General features: G+C 36.2%; 1 protein-coding gene across 1 annotated transcript in view; it reads right to left on the bottom strand.

Moving 5' to 3' along the window:
• Window positions 1-4,626, bottom strand: part of LOC142346291 (neural cell adhesion molecule 1-like) — a 98,307-nt gene extending 93,681 nt beyond the window's left edge. Inside the window, exon 1 of the mRNA XM_075398806.1 lies at window positions 4,191-4,626. The gene's annotated coding sequence lies outside the window, so the exon portion shown is untranslated. The remainder of the gene's footprint in view (window positions 1-4,190) is intronic.
• Between the last annotated feature and the right edge of the window lie 9,945 nt (window positions 4,627-14,571).

Raw genomic sequence — 14,571 nt, 5'->3', positions numbered from 1 at the left:
CAGGATAAACTAACCGATGTTGAAATTAGCAGAATTGGCGTTTTCAATTGCTTTTAATTATATTTAAAGTCAATTCTTCAAAATGATTGCATTTTAATATAAAATTAAATTTGTTTATCCGCATTTTTTGAAGCACAGATCATTCATGCTTCTGAATAAAAAAAAGTTTGATAAATCCAAAAAAATCAAATTTTAAAAATGAATTTTGGTTTTGATTTGCCTTAAAGTTCCAAAACCATTTGATTTCAAATTTAATTTCAAAAAATTTTGAATAAATTGATGAAAAAAATTACTTAAACCATCAAAACGGGAATTTTCTAAACCTGAGCAAAACTTTTCCACGAAAATCTGTTTGAAAAAAAAAGCAAAATAACCTCCTCAGAAAAATCCCAGAATAAACATTTAGATCAAAACTAATACCGACAGATCGAAAACCTGATCATAGACACATTTTATCACCTATAACCAATAAAACTGAGATACTAAGATTTCTTAACCAGTCAAAGTCATTTACGATCTTTAGCACCAATTTCAAAATCATAAATGGCAACTCATAAAATCTTAGGAACCATAATAGGATTGTACAAACTTATATAGAGAGTATGGTTTGATCTGATATCTAAAGCTAGTTTCACAATCAGAGAATAAAAAATTGACTATATTGTTTTTATCGCCCGTTTTCTCAGGTTATATAACATCACAAATAATTGATGTTTGCGCGCCTATAAAGTGTTATAATATTAAAAATTATGATTTTGCTGGTCTAAGTTTTCGAAAATCTATAATTAGTAAAACAATTGTTTATGGAAAAAAAAACGAGTTAATCTGTTTATAAAAAATTTTTGAAAACCAAAAGTTTTGTTCACGGGTTGCAAGAAAATGATTGCTTTGTTTTTTGTTCTGTAAATTTTCAGCTTTTAAAACCTCGCTTATTAATCGGCTAATCATCAGTTTTAACGCATGACTGGTTAAGAGAGATAAGTGAAATTTTATTTGAAGTGAAACTAACGCCGCTCTCAAAAGACAATCCTCTCTTAAGTTGATATGAAGTCAAGTCAAATACTGAGTGAGTGATAGAGAGAAAGAGTTGTTGAACTAAACCCCCCGTAGATTTTGCCCAATTTAAGCCACCTTTGATCCCGACAAATCCCCCATTCTCTAAATGGGAAAAGGGCCCTACAATCTGTTCTCCATAAACCCAAATCCCGGTTCCATTTCCACGTGTTTGCTTCCCTGCATACCCACAAACAAATAATGCGTGTGTATTGTGTGTAGTAAACAACAATATGTTTCTGGAAAAATTTGGTTGAACAAATTTTGGTTTCTTTTTAGGGCTCTATATTTCGCTCTTTTCAGTATTATTTACCCAACAACCCCCCCCTTCCCCCCCCCCCGCCTCCCCACTGCTTAATGGGTCTACAACCTATCGTCATTACCGTAAATCATTCTAAAGTATAGGGCTCCAAAATTGGGCAAACATAATTAGGAAAACCAAATACGTCTTCTTACCAATTTCATTTAAAGATATTCACAAATGAAGTACCATAAGAATAGAAAGTAAAAGTAAATTTTATGCACAAGATTGTAAAATTATACTAAGGAAAATTAGAGCACTACATCATTTCAGTTTTGTTGTTGCAACTGAGAAGTAATGACAATATAATTTGTTCAAATTATTGTAAAGTCAACTGTCAATCCTAAATCTTGAACTACGTACATGGAATCACGTACGGGTTCTAGACATCTCCGATTGGTTGTCTTGTAAGATCTTACAAGGGTTTGACAGAATCTTAAAAAAGGATGTATCGTCTTACAAGATTCACATTCGTCTAACAGGAAGGGTATTTTGAAAAACACAACAGGAAGTCACATCTCCCCAAACCGCAGAAACCATGGCAGTAATTAAACAATGAAAAAAAGCTTGTTAAGAAATATTTTGAAGCATTCTACATCTTGCTAACGTCTTCTAACGTTAGAAAGCTACAAATGTCAACATATCTTTGCACTCGCTAGAGTTTCGTGTGAGCATCAAACACAAGATGCATCAAACACAAGTAACCATTATATGTCAATTTAAATAAATTGGTTAAAATTGAAAAGCACCGTTAAACGAGATTTAGCAGAAAATCATAAGATCAATCACAAATTATCATGTAATCTGGAGAAATGAATGCAGATGTAAAATTTTTCCACATTTAATTTTTTTAGTCCATTGTATAGCTAAAAACAGTCTGAAGAACTTTTTTGTCTGGGTTATTTTGGAAGCACTAAAAAATCATGAAATTGAATCTTTCTTTTGAATTTTATGTTCTGTAAAACAAAAATACCAAACCTGATTTTAGAATAATGTTGATGTTTTCATTAACACATCATGAATAAAGTCGCTAAAAAGTCCTCTGTTACTAGATTTTTCAAACATTTTTATGGTACAATGAATAGGAAAAAAATATCGTTACCATTTCTCGGAGAAATAAAAAAAAACTCTGGCTTGAGTTGACCATCTCTATCTGTCCGTATAATATTGGTTTTTTCTTTAGCACCTTCACTCGATTGAATGTTTGTATGTCTGCATGGCAATGATGACAGGAGTATTAACTCATCAGTTACAAGTTTTTTAAAATACTTGTATCATTTTAACTTTTTTGTCAGCTTCAATATCAATCTTCAGGAGAGCAATTTCTCGTCAAACGTTTTGTTGAAAATTAAAGAAAAATTGCATATTTTACAAAAAAATAATTAGATGATTTGCTATTATGAAAGTAGCTTCCTCTTTGACGTTTTTCGAGTAGATTAAAACAACCCTTTTTCAATAGGACCAGCTGCTAGACCAGTTTCTATGCTGCTAAATAGACCTCTCAAATTAAACGAGTCTATTCAAAATTTACGAGTCACACAACTTATCGGAGTGCAATTTCTGTCCTAAAACAGTTCATTGTCACATAAAAAGTATAAAATTTTTTCAGCACTTGAAAAAGGAAATGGTCTCATTTAAAAATTTGAAATTATGTTTTTTGTTTCGCGCACTTCTTTGCGGTGTTATAATTGAAAATTTAAGTTTGAAATTGAGCAAAAAAATTGTGAGCATGACTGTTGCTATCGAAGTTATTGACACTATTGTACTCATGAAATCATCAGGTGGTGTAGGTCTAGTTTTGTTTTCATGAAAAATATTTATAGTGTCATTCCGCTTTGAACGACCTCCATTACACTGCAAAGGCAGACATGAATTACTTCGGTCAAGGTTGACCGAGAATGTAGCTATATTCGTTTTTGCTAAGTTAACACATAGGATCTACAGGAACTGTGCCGAATTGGGTTACATTCAAAAGCTCGGCTATTTTGAAAAACAATTAGTAACCGAATTTGGCAAAATCTCAATTTCTTCTTTTCAAGGTTTTTGTTTTTAAGTTTCAAAAAAGCTTTTGTAAATGGTTGAATTTTACAGTAATTTGCTGTCAATGATTATTAACACTTTTGTTATTGTTTTCACGCTGTAAAACTAAATTGAATTGTATGAAAATGTTAAAACCAAAAAAAATGAATAATAAGAGATGGTCTGAACGGCTGTAAAATTTTTTAAATTGATCATGGGTATTAAAAGTAAATATTTTCTTAAATTTATGCTTGTAAAATTTTATACGTGAATGCCAAGTGAATGAAAATTAGAAAAATCTAACACAAGCAAGATGTTTATTTCGACTAAAACGGGGATATTTTAGCAAGTTATTTTTAGTTCATAAAAACTTTTATAAAAAATTTTGCAATGAATCCCTGCAAGTCTGGTAAGAGCGGTGTAAAATGCCCAATTTCTCAAAAAAACACACAATGTCGATATTTTGCTTCCAAGATTCTCATCAATTTCCTACCAAGATAATTCAAATAATTTTTCCACAGGGTAGCTTTCTGTAATTAAAATGAACTTAATCTGTTTTCTGTCAGTCTGTTAAACAAAATTTTCGAACTGAGACTGCGCTAAACCAAAATATAACCGAGCAAATAAATTACGTCCAAAAGCAATCTGTTCTTTGTTCAGTTATAAAAAATATGTTTATAAAAACCTGAAGATATTTTCACAGTTTTAAAAGATTTTACACCACCTGAAAATTATCCTGGATCAGGATAAAAGTTAATTCCTAACCAGCAAACATTATAAACGAAATTTATAAACAGTTATAAACATTATAACTTACCAGTTTGACTAGTTAAACTCACCTTGAGATTATTCAACTTTGTAAGCGAACAACTCAAAGCGTTAATTTGTCCTTTCTTTTGATAAAATGTCAGTTTTTTTTCGTGGGTGACGTAAAATTCCAGCAGAAATGAATCATTAAAAGTATGGACAAATTACAACTTCCTTTTATTCTGGAAGAAATTTCAGCTAGTTGTGGAAAACTGACAGTTAGTCGAATAATGAACTCATTTTTAAGGGATTTGGTATTAGAGAGAATTAGAGTAACTAGCACAGCTATACGCGTTTTTCCCTAATCAGTAATTCCCCTTTACCGGGAGAACTGGTAATTTTGGTAAGATTTAAAAAGAGAGAAAAAAGGGAATGGTTATAGGGAAAAAAGGGAAAAGGCGGCCCTAATTGAACAAAAAATGGGTGTATTTAAGTAAGATAATGGAATTGAATAGAAAATCTAAATGATTTTTTCAGCCATTTTTCACTCAATTTCATCGTTAGAAGCAACACAAGCTCAAATCTGATTGGCTAAAAAGTCAAAACAGAGACAAGAAGTCGTCATTTTTTCATTATTTAATTTAATCGCAGTCTTCTTAGACTAAAAAATTAACGCTTTATGATTTTTATGAATTTTGACAGCCGTTTAAATTATAAAACCCGAATTTTTAGCAGCCATGATATACATTTCGTTACAGCTTAGTCTAGTTATAATCTGCCATGACGTAAAAAGGAGAGTTATAATTTTTGTAATTTGAGGTCATTAAATTATGGATAAGCGTGGAATGCATACTATGAACAATGGATATTTTTGGAAATAAGGGTGCTTTTATTGGGGTGTGTGTTGACAATTTTACGATTTGTCTTTTCTCTAATCTGTGAATGACATTAATGGTCCGAGGGAAGATTTCCAATAAAGCACTGGCAATTATGTCAATGAAAGTCGCTTAGGAGCATCAGGAATACGAGATGCTTCGGTTTAAATATTAAAGTGATCGTGAAAGTTACAGAAAAATTTTGGGCAGTTTAGTCCTACAAAACATGATAATAGGAACCCAAATTTAAAGAAAAGCAAACGCAATTATAAATTTCGAAAAAAAATGTGATAGGAATGATGATAATGAAATCTATTGATGTTGGGTTATGGACTTTCGCAAGCGGAATAAAAAGCGTTTTTAACTAAGTAAAAGAATTAATTTCTCAAAAATGAGAGAATAACAAAATGATATTTTACAGTAGAATTTAGAGATTTACAGGAGAGATCTGATTATTAGATCAAGATGGTGATTTGAATTTGGGGATGAAAAAGGACTCAAAAATCAGCTGTATATATACCCATTATCAGTGTGAAAAAGTCAAGATACAAAACTAATCTTAGCACCGTGATTTATAGTGGGGGTCGCAAAGGTTACCCAATATGGTTTGCTTCTGCAAATCAGTCACAAAGGGAACCATAAATGGAATGCATTTGCACTTTTCTGAGAATTCATTCACACTTCCGGAGATATCATCATCATTTAATACATGCTGGGAAGATTTTACATCAATTAATCTAACTCTAATAATAGTTATCTAGATTCACCAATTTGAACCGAATATTGATTCTCAGCACCATTTCTTGACGATTCATTTATATAATTTCTTTGATCAAAATCAAATTGCTTGTCTTTCTTATCTGGTAAGTCAAAACTTTCTTTCTAATTCTCACTAAGTTTAAGACTATAGTTTGATCGAAATTCTAACACCCCCACTCAGACTTGAGCTGATTGCGTAGAGTCTGTTCCCATCAAAACTGCTCTGAATGTTTCCACTTTCGAAACGGGTAAGGACTTTGTGAAGATGTCCGCTGCCATTTTGTCTGTAGGAACGTAATGAATTGAAATAGTCCCATCCTCCGTTTTGTCCCGGATGAAGTGAAACTTTGTTTCGATGTGCTTGCTCCTTTTGTGCATGACTGGGTTTTGGCAGAGTCTGATACAACTTTGGTTGTCTTCTCCAATTGCTATTGGACGTTTCTGTTGGATGCCAAAATCCTCTAGAAGTTGTTTCAGGTAGAGTGCTTCCTGAACTGCTGCTGCCATGCCCTGATATTCTGCTTCTGATGAAGAAAGAGCAACTGTGGCCTGCTTCTTGACACCCCAGCTGAGTGCTGCGCCACGTCCGTTGAGCTTGAAGTAATAGCCCGTTGTTGATTTTCTGTCGTTCACGTCTCCAGACCAGTCTGCATCACTTTCCCCCACTAAATCATAACTAGCCTCTTTTGTGTAAGTAAGTTTTAAACCTTTTGAACCTTGAAGATATCGCAGAAGTCGTTTTCCGCACATCCAGTGTTGATTGGTAGGTGCATTCATGTGTCTGGACAGAATGTTGACTGTGAACATGATGTCTGGCCTCGTCTGTTTGGCCAGATACAGAAGTGATCCAACCAAGCTTCTGTAGATCCTCTGGTCCACTTCTTCGTCTCCGTTCTGTGCTGTCTGAAGTTTCAAATTCAAATCAGCTGGAGTTCTTGAGGGTTTGCATTGATCCATTTGAAACCGCTCAAGCATTGTTTCTATGTAGCGTTCTTGGTCGACTGTGACTTTGCCCTCTTTTCGTCTGATTCTTAGACCCAGAAACCAGTGTAGTCTCCCTCTGTCTTCCATGTGAAAGGTTGCTTCTAGTGCCTTCTTGACATCAGAGACCACTGTCATACTTCTTGATGCTACTATGATGTCGTCAACCCAGACCAAGATGAAGGTGTGATCCTCTGCCTCTGATCTTGCAAACAAGCAGTGATCGTTCCTGCTTCTGGTGAACCCCTGTCTCAGTAGGAAGTTTGCCAGCTCTTTGTACCAGTTGTTAGCAGCCTGTTTCAAACCATAAATTGATTTATTTAGTCGACATACTAACTTCTCCCCATCTGATCCGCGTTTTACAAACTCCTGTGGCTGTTCCAGATACACTTCTTCCTCGATTGGTGAGTGCAGGAAAGCAGTCTTGACATCAAATTGGTGCATCACATGGCCTTGCTTCGCTGATAGCTGAAGTAGAATCCTGAATGTCTCTGGCTTACAGGTAGGCGCAAAAGTCTCAAAGTAGTCCAGTCCTTCCACTTGCTTGAAGCCTTTCTTCACATAGCGCGCTTTGTATTTGTCCACTTGACCACTGGGTCCCAATTTCACTTTGTAAACCCATTTGCCCGGTATGACGTCCCTGTCTGTGGGTGGTCTCACTAGGTTCCAAGTCTCGTTGTCTTGGAGTGCCTTGACCTCGTCCTTCATTGCCCGGTGCCACTGGTCCCAATCGTCACCTTGCTTGGCTTCGTAGACTGTTTTGGGTTCCACATAGTCGCCCTCAGTCACAGCAAGATGGGTCCTGACTTCTCCAAAAAATTGCGGAACATTCCTTGCTCGTGTCCCTCGTCTGGGCTCTGCTCTGTCCGCGTGTTCCAGTGCATCTTCATTGAAGCCAACTGTCTCTAACTGTGGGAAGTCTTCTGTGTCACTGTCTTCCAGTGACTCTGAGTCTCTGTGACTCTCTCTTGTTGCATTAGATCCTTCATCTAGTGCTGTTTCTCCAACATCCGAGGCCTCTTGTCTCAGTGCTGTTTCTTGTGTATTCACGCTCCCTGCGTCATGCCACTCCTCCTTTATTGCAGTAGATGTGTCCTGTCGTTCTCTGTTGTCATCGTCTTGATGACCATCATCTGGGTGCCAGATTCCCAGTTCCAATCCATCATCTAGTAGGTCCGCCGTTTCTTTGTTGTCAGGGATTGAGCCCACTTCAGACTCCTTGATGATCACATCTCGAACTGCCATCACCTTGCGTGTGTTGGGTATGTACACCAGGTATCCGTTTTCTCCTTCAGTGTAACCCACAAACTTTCCTTCCAGTGCCTTGGGTTCAAGTTTGCTAACTTCTCTGTCCCTCTTCCTCATGAAGACGGTGCAACCAAAAATAGATAATTTACTAATTGAAAGCTTAGGTTTTATACCTCTCATCAGCTCTGCTGGGCATTTTTCTTCTCCCCGTCTCACAACCAAGTTTCTGATCCTTGCTGCGTGAAGAATTGCTGCTCCCCACATCATCTTGGGAAGTCCTAAGTCAATGAGCAAACATCTTGCCATCTCCAGCAGTGTCCTGTTGCACCTCTCAGCTAACCCATTCTGTTGTGGCGTTTCTGGTATGGTCTTTTCCTGTAGAATGCCTGCATCTAAGCAGTACGTCTCGAACTGCTCTGAGAGAAACTGCTTCGCATTGTCTTGCCTCAGCTTCTTGGGCGTCCCCACACTGAGAACAAATTTCTTCAGGCTGGCCAGTGCTTCACTCTTTGCCTTAAGCAAATCCACAAACACAAACTTCGTGTATTGGTCTGCAAACACCATGCAGAACCGGAACCCTGACAGTGACTCTACTCTGAAAGGTCCCATCACGTCTGTGAACACCCTCTCCAGCTTCTCTTCTGCTTGGGTCTCTGCCACTCTTGGTACTGGAGTCTTTGTGATCTTGGCCAATGCACACACATTGCATACATCATCGAGTTCCCCCACTGTCTCTGGTGCATTCCTGATCACATCCGCTTGATTCAAATGACCCAATCGTCTGTGCCACTTCCTTGCACTGTCAAGTTTCACGCTGTTGGAACTCATCTTGAATTCTAGAACGCTGCAGGGTAACTAAAACAAATTATTTTCTTGTGTCAGTTTTACCCGAGTTCCCTTCTGGAGTTTCATGCAGCTGTTTCCTCTCTCGAAAGTGAAGCTATGTCCCCACTCCGTGCATCTTGAGACTGATAGGAGGTTTGAAGAATAGTCCGGCACACACAGAACATTTTTGAGTTCGCATTGGAATTCCCCTTTGTTTGAGGGTATGCTGATCCTCACACAGCCTCTGCCCACCACTATGGAAGCCTCTCCGTTGGGATTTCTGACCACTGATTGAGTGGGCACAAAGTCCAGGAACGCATCGATGTTCGTCACTATGTGATCTGTACAACCACTGTCCACTAGCATGCCTGCTGTCTTCCACTGGGTAAGAGCTGCCCAGCATTCCTCGTCTGGTGTAGCCAATGTTGGACCCATTGCCACTGACTCATGTTTGCCTCCATCTCTTTGTCTCTTGCATGCCCTGTCTAGGTGACCCTTCTCACCACACTTGCTGCATTGTGCTGTCTCCTTCTTCCTGCAGTCCTTGGCAAAGTGTCCAGGGATCCCACACACAAAGCAGTTTCCTTTCTTGGGTCCCTTCTTGAAGTCACGCTTCACTGCCAGTGCCACTGAACCACTTTGTCCCTTGTGTCTCTGCACCGTGCTCTCATGAAAGTTCTGCAGCCTTTTCCTCAACTCTGTGAAGTTCGTTGCCGGGTTGAAGCTTTCCTGTATAACAAAACTTTCATACCTCATTGGCAGACCATTGAGGACCAAGGCGTTGAAGAGGGTCTCTGAGACTGCTTCCCCTGCTTGTTGTAGCCTTGTGAGCAACTCTTGTCCTCTGATGAAGAAGCTGTCCAAATCCTCAGAATCCTCGAGCTGCAGTCGAGCAAGCTGTGCCACTAAAGTCAACACTGTCGGCGTCTCCACACTCTGAAATCTATCTTGCAAAAGCTTCCAAGCCTTTGCTCCATCTCCAATGCCATCATCTCCCACACAGTCATGTCTCATCAGCATGAGGGTTGTTGCATCTAGAGTCAGTGCCAGATGGCACCACACATTGTTCCGTTTCTCCTTGATGTCTGCAACTTCCTTCTCATATGCATCCTTCAGCACCTTGTGGTTCTTCTTCTCATCATTGGTTGCCCCATTGGCCAGTGGCGCAGGCTCATTGGGTTGCTCCTCTGTCCCCAGTAGTGATTTGTAGAGTCCCTTCGTCTGCATCATCGCCACAAATCTTGTGCTCCAGATTGGAAAGTCCTGTGCCTTTCCTGTGTAGGTCAGCAGCTTCACTGTCTGTTGATCCATTGAAGTTTGAGCAGGCAAAACAGTTGTGAAAAGAAAAGGTACTAAGCAGAAAAGGATTATGACTGTTAACAACAAATTAGTTTTGTTTTGAAAATTAATTTTATGACTTAGAAAATTGCTGGGCCCATAACCTGTTGGGTTATGGACTTTCGCAAGCGGAATAAAAAGCGTTTTTAACTAAGTAAAAGAATTAATTTCTCAAAAATGAGAGAATAACAAAATGATATTTTACAGTAGAATTTAGAGATTTACAGGAGAGATCTGATTATTAGATCAAGATGGTGATTTGAATTTGGGGATGAAAAAGGACTCAAAAATCAGCTGTATATATACCCATTATCAGTGTGAAAAAGTCAAGATACAAAACTAATCTTAGCACCGTGATTTATAGTGGGGGTCGCAAAGGTTACCCAATATGGTTTGCTTCTGCAAATCAGTCGCAAAGGGAACCATAAATGGAATGCATTTGCACTTTTCTGAGAATTCATTCACACTTCCGGAGATATCATTATCATTTAATACATGCTGGGAAGATTTTACATCAATTAATCTAACTCTAATAATAGTTATCTAGATTCACCAATTTGAACCGAATATTGATTCTCAGCACCATTTCTTGACGATTCATTTATATAATTTCTTTGATCAAAATCAAATTGCTTGTCTTTCTAATCTGGTAAGTCAAAACTTTCTTTCTAATTCTCACTAAGTTTAAGACTATAGTTTGATCGAAATTCTAACAATTGATATCACTTTTTTATTTAAAATTGGAGAATCGTAGTTTTGCGCAATCGGGGTTGATCAAAGACGATTAAAAATGGTTCTGCAAAGAAACTTGCTTATTAGTCATTTTGATTGGAAGAAATTATGATTTGTTTTCAAAAATAAGGACAACATCAATAAAAAGCACTACACTCTGAAAAATTTTTGCGGGTAAAAATGCCCGCACTGAGTTCTTCGTCCGGTATTGTTCGGGTTAACAGACACTGGAATCTCAACTGAACCGACATTCAGGTAAATATTTACACAAAGAGCTTCAGGTATATTTAGTCACAATGACCAATTTCTATTAAAAAGGAGGCTTCATTTTTGTTTTAAAAATGCGACAGAAAAATTTAATATTGATTTTCAATTAGTTTGGCAATTCTTATAAGTGGAGTTTTATTATTATTATAAGGAAGGTTTAAAGAAAAAAATTTTTGATAGGTGTATCTATTTTTATCATCTTTTGTCATATCCAAAGACTCTCCCTAGAAAACCGACAGTAACTACCAGTATTTCAAAACATTTGTCTTGCAAGAGTCTTCCGTGATATACAATAACTTTGCAAATATAGAGATACTTTAAACATGCCAGAACAGGACCAGTATGAGACAAGTACGTCGTTTCTCAAAGTTTTTCTTATTTATTGCAAAATTTACTATTAATACGTGTTATTTTGTAAAAGTTTGGAATAAAAATTTTTATTCTGAAGATCACTCAAGGATAAACCAACCAATCAAATTTTTGAAACTTTCTCTTTTTGTATATGTAGTTTATGTGTACGACTTATTTTGTAAAAATTTGGAATGAAAATTTTGATTCTGGATTTCACACGAGGATAAAGAAACAAATCAAAATTTTTGAAAAATACTTTTTTTGTATTAAGTGCTCAACGGATCAATAAGATCATTGCATAGCTGGTTGATTCTAAAAAGTTCATTATTAAATCTCATTTATCTAATTAAATTTTGTCTCAAATTATCTCTTAAAAAACAAGCAACTACATATTCGACAAATTACGCTCGAAATGCAATTTAGGCTCCTGTTACATTTAATGGTTGCAGAAGTTGGTTGATACGATCTTGCAAAAATCTTGCTACATGAGCATTCGTCATGATTATTGGTTATACAGAACGTATTCAAAAAATCTCCAAAAAAATAGCCCACTCCAGAATACTGGACCAAAACGACGAAAATCGATTTAAGTCATCCATTACTTTGGATTTGAACGCTAAAACGGTTTGGACTGTTAAGTTTTAAAGTGGGAAATTTTTCCGCAATAATTGGGGATCTTTTCATCATTGGTCGATCATTATGTTACGTTTCAATCCAGGGAACCTGTGCTGAGGAAATTTGTTTCTTGATTGTAAGAATTCGCCTTTTTTCAATCGTTTTTCTTAGACAAAAACGATCAAAGCCCTTACGTGGTAATTGTCGTTTCATTCGCTATTTTGTCGTTATTTTTATGTAAGAACTGATTGTTCCAAATCACTCCTACTAGGTGAGACTTTTTTTGATAAATTCTTTGCACTAGATTAAAAACTTTCTGTCACAATGACCAATTTCTATTCAAAAGGAGGCCTCATTTTTGTTTTAAAAAGGCGACAGAAAATTTGAATATTGATTTTTAATTAGTTTGGCAATTCTTATCAGCAGAGTTTTATTATTATCATAAGGAAGGTGTAAAGAAAAAAAATATTTGATAGTTGTATCTATTTTTATCATCTTTTGTCATATCCAAAGACTCTCCGTAGAAAACCGACAGTAACTACCAGTATTTCAGAACATTTGTCTTGCAAGAGTCTTCCGCGATATACAATAACTTCGCAAATACAGAGATACTTTAAACATGCCAGAACAGGACCAGTATGAGACAAGTACGTCGTTTCTCAAAGTTTTTCTTATTTATTGCAAAATTTACTGCTAATACGTGTTATTTTGTAATAGTTTGGAATAAAAATTTTGATTCTGAAGATCACTCAAGGATAAATCAACAAATCAAATTTTTGAAACATTCTCTTTTTGTATATGTAGTTTTTGTGTACGAGTTATTTTGTAAAAATTTGGAATGAAAATTTCGATTCTGGAGTTCACACGAGGATAAAGAAACAAATCAAAATTTTTGAAAAATTTTTTCTGTGTGTTAAGTGCTCAACGGATCAATAAGTTTTTTGCGTAGCTGGTTGATTGTAAAAAGTTCATTGTTAAAGCTCATTTATCTAATTAAATTTTGTGTCAATTTATCTCTTAAAACACACGCAACTAAGTCTTCGACAAATTACCCGCAAATTCCAATATAAGACTCCTGTAACAATTAATGATTGAAGAAGTTGGCTGAAACGAGCTTGCAAGAATCTTGCTAGCTAAGCATTCGTCATGCATGATCTTGTAATATAACCATCACATTTCAAGATCATGCAAGATGACAGTTTATTGCAGGAATTTTGCAAGATCTTGCAAATTAAATATCTGGGAGAGAAATATTAAGCTAGCTTTTGCCAGACTGTAACGCATATTTTCAGAAAAAAATCATGATTTTGTAGATCTCATAAATTCAGGAGAGCTCCGATAAAAGTTAGTTCGGTATGCACACCCAAATATGCTTTGATTACAGCCATCTGGGCTATTGAGAGGTAGAATCTCGTGCACCCCACTCCCTTTTTATTGCACCTTCATTGACTAATTGAGGCTAGTTTTTGTTATTCAGGTAATAAAGCCACTTCTGGCTGGGTTTATAAGAATTAGGGGTTAAAGTTACTAACAACCACGAACAACAAACATTCGTTGCAATTTTTTTTCAAGACCACCAGTGTTTAACGACTGCAGCCTGGGGAACTTTTGGGATGTCAATTAAGCAGCAAATTGTAAGAAAAGTACATTTTTATTGGTTATGCAGAACGTATTCAAAAAACCAGCAAAAATTTAACCCAGTCCAAAATACCGGACCAGAATGACAAAAAATAGATTTTAGTCTTCCTTGATTTTAGATTTGAACGCTATAACGGTTTGGACTGCTAAGTTAAACGTCAAAAATGCTTCTTAAAAAGTTTGGTATATTTTTCATAATTAGTCACTCATTATGTTACATTTTACCCCGGCGGTTAAGGTTATGTGTTGAGGAATTTTGTTTTTCAATTGTAGGATAACGTCATTTATTGATCGTTTCATTAGACAAAAACAATCAAAGCCTTGCATGGTAGTCGTCGTTTTGTTCGTTATTTCGTCGTTTTTTATGCAAGAAAAGATCGTTTAAAATCATTCCTACTATTTGAGAATTTTTCCGATAAATTGTTTGAACCAGATTAAATAACTTCTTTGGCACCATGGCCAATTTCTTTTCAAAAGATGGCTTCCTCTTTATTTTTTAAAAATGAGGAAGAGGTTTTGAATATTGATTTCCAGATAATTTGTCAAGGTAAAGTGTAAAGAAAAAATCTACGATAGGTGTATCTATTTTTATCATCTTTTGTCAATTCCGAACACTTTCCTTAGAAACCAACAGTAACTAGCAGTATTTCAAAAATATTATTTTGAACAATTTTTGGAAAATTTTAAGCGACATTTCTACCTACTGAACTGAAATAATTGATAAATTCAGGTCTACATCCGGCAATGAGATCGAAAACTGAATTCCATTTTGGAAAATGACAAGGATACAAGTCTATTGAACACTAGTTTTCTAGCAGTTTT

The sequence above is a fragment of the Convolutriloba macropyga genome, chromosome 9 (assembly GCF_964194025.1).
Source record: "Convolutriloba macropyga chromosome 9, txConMacr16.3, whole genome shotgun sequence".
Taxonomy (NCBI): domain Eukaryota; kingdom Metazoa; phylum Xenacoelomorpha; order Acoela; family Convolutidae; genus Convolutriloba; species Convolutriloba macropyga.
The sequence above is the reverse complement of the archived record's forward strand: the minus strand, read 5'-3'. Positions and strand labels throughout refer to the sequence as shown.